The sequence below is a fragment of the Piliocolobus tephrosceles genome, unplaced genomic scaffold (genome assembly GCF_002776525.5).
Source record: "Piliocolobus tephrosceles isolate RC106 unplaced genomic scaffold, ASM277652v3 unscaffolded_33562, whole genome shotgun sequence".
In the NCBI taxonomy this organism is placed as follows: domain Eukaryota; kingdom Metazoa; phylum Chordata; class Mammalia; order Primates; family Cercopithecidae; genus Piliocolobus; species Piliocolobus tephrosceles.
The window spans coordinates 1-2,601 of record NW_022317157.1 but is presented as its reverse complement, the minus strand read 5'-3'; the positions used below and the strand labels follow the sequence as shown (position 1 = coordinate 2,601).

Here is a 2,601-nt window from a genome sequence, read left to right as displayed (position 1 = left end):
AAAAGAAAATGAAATGCGATAAAACATAATAGAGATTAATAGCTGTAATCATTACATGCTTAAGAATACATGCAATGAAGCAGGTACAAGGCCCCTAAAAGCAATTGGTGAGAAAAATGAAAGAAGACTAAATAGAGAAATATATATCATATTCATTGACTGGAAGATTCCATGTTGTTAGCATATTACATCAACACAATTCTGATTAATATTTCTGGTAGGAGATTTTAGAGAAATTTAAAAGCTAATTTCAAAATGTATTTGAAAATCAAAGAACCTAGAATAGGCAAGTCGGTCTTGAAGAAGCAATAAGTTGGAGGACTTACTCTGCTAGACTTCAAACCTGATTTTAAAGCTACAGTAATTTAAAACCAGTAGTACTCGTGTAAGTATTCATAAATATATCAAAGTAAAAGAATACAGATTCAAACAGTACGCCCACATATGAGCAGTTATTATTAGTAGTAGAATCTTTCTTATTCATAAAAAACTCTCAAAACAAAAAAGTTTTCCAAACACACACAGGAGGGGTATGAGTAGGGGAAGGTGTCTGTCCATCTATCCCTGGCCCCCAGCCCATGTGGTTTTGGCAGCAATAAGGGGTGTGGGGTAATGGCCCCCCAAATTAAAATGGTGCATGTGTGTATGAGAAGGAAAGGGGGGCAAACTATGGGGAGCGGTTGAGGGGAAGGAACAAAGGAGGTCAGTACTGGGAACGCTGAAGGAGGGAGGCCATTTCATAAGATTTATTGGTGAAACTACCGTGGACACCTACTTTGCCCATGAGCAGGCCTAGCGTCTTGGCAGTCATGGTGCCAGTGACATTGAAGGTGGGGGCTCCACTGATGCTTTTCGTTTGAAGATCCACGGTCAATTCCCCATCCTGCAGCAGTGAGTCCGGGACCACAGTACATTTCTAGCCCCCAGTGTCAGCCCATTCACAAAAAAGCTTGACCGGTCTTTGCCAACCAGGACACCAAGCTCAGCTGGCGTGAGAAGGTTTTCCCTGGGATGGTGGCCCAGATGGAAGGCGAGTCCTTGTTGCCCACGATGGCCGCGTCCTAACAGGTCCGGTCCACCACCAGGCTGTGGATAGAGGCATCCGCCTGGCCATTGTGCTGCTGCTGGGTCTCCTCTGGTCGCTGCTGCTGGGGCCGCCTCCGCTGGCGGGCAGGTGAGGCGGAGAGCTCGGGGCAGGCGCTGCCCTCCTCACCATGGCTCTGCTAGCTGTGCAGCGGCCCTCGCACCGTCGTATAGATATATAATATATAAAAACATACTATACTTTAAGTTCTAGGGTACATGTGTTGTACGTTGTCGTGCAGGTTTGTTACATCGGTGTATATGTGTCATGTAGGTTTTCTGCACCCATTAACTCATCATTTACATTAGGTATTTCTCCTAATGCTATCCCTTCCCCAGCCCCCCACCCCATGACAGGCCCTGGTGTGTGATGTTCCCCGCGCTGTGTCCAAGTGTTCTCATTGTTCAGTTCCCACCCGTGAGTGAGAACATGCTCGCACCGCCACTTCTAAATGTTTTAAAAACAAAGGCACCAATGCCCTTCACTGGGGAAATGAAAGACTTTTAAGTAAAATGATTTTCATTGAAATAATATTTGTTGTTTGAAAAATTTAATATTAACGACGACTCTATCATACTTTGAAATTAACATGTGAAAGTTAAAATTAGAAACCTTGTAAAGGAAAATGGGAAAATATTTCTTAGACTAGATACTGTAACACTCATCACAATAAGAAATCCATCGAATTGCACTTCATTTTTAAAAACCTTCTGCTTATTATGTTGTTGTTTAACAACTTAAAAGCTATCTGTAGACCAGGAATAGCAAATAATTATTTGCTATATAATATAGCAAAAAATATGTATGTATGATTGGACGCATTCAAAATATATAAAGAACTCCTTTAGATTACAAAGAAAATGACAAACACCCCAGTATATCAATGAATATAAAAATCTGAGAAGATATTTCCCACAAGAAGATGTCTACCTGAACATTAGGCATGAGAAAACCGAAATAGGATAGCACTATGCACCTGGTAGAATGGCTATAATTTAAAAGACCGAAAATATTAAGAATGTAGAGCAACTGGAAATGGCCTACATCTTTCATAGAAATGTGAAGTAATACAGTTTACTTTGCAAAACTCTGGGTCCATTTTCCTCCCATTCACCAAGCAACTCCATCTCCAGCTATAGGATCCCAGGAAAATAAGTATGTATCTTCACAGAAATAATTGTATGTGAATATTCATAGTTACTTATACACAGTAGCCAACAACTAAACCTGTCTCCCATCAGAAAAATGGATATCAAATTGTGTGATAATCATGCAATCAATAGGATATTACTTGGCCAAAACAAAATGACACAAGGGAAAAACACAAAGAAATTAGTGTCATATATAACCACCTGAGTAGGAGAAGTGAAAACATACTAAAAGATTCCATTTGTTTATTTTTTTTGAGATAGAGTCTCACTCTCTCCCCCAGACTGCAGTGCAGTGGCATGATCTCGACTCTGCCTCCCAGGTTCAAGAAATGTTCCCTGCCTCAGCCTCCCAAGTAGCTGTGATTA

At 40.9% G+C, this 2,601-nt stretch overlaps 1 pseudogene; it reads right to left on the bottom strand.

Annotated features, from left to right (window-relative positions):
- Positions 1-703: 703 nt before the first annotated feature.
- On the bottom strand, positions 704-1,163 carry LOC111532254 (annotated as a pseudogene).
- Positions 1,164-2,601: the final 1,438 nt, after the last annotated feature.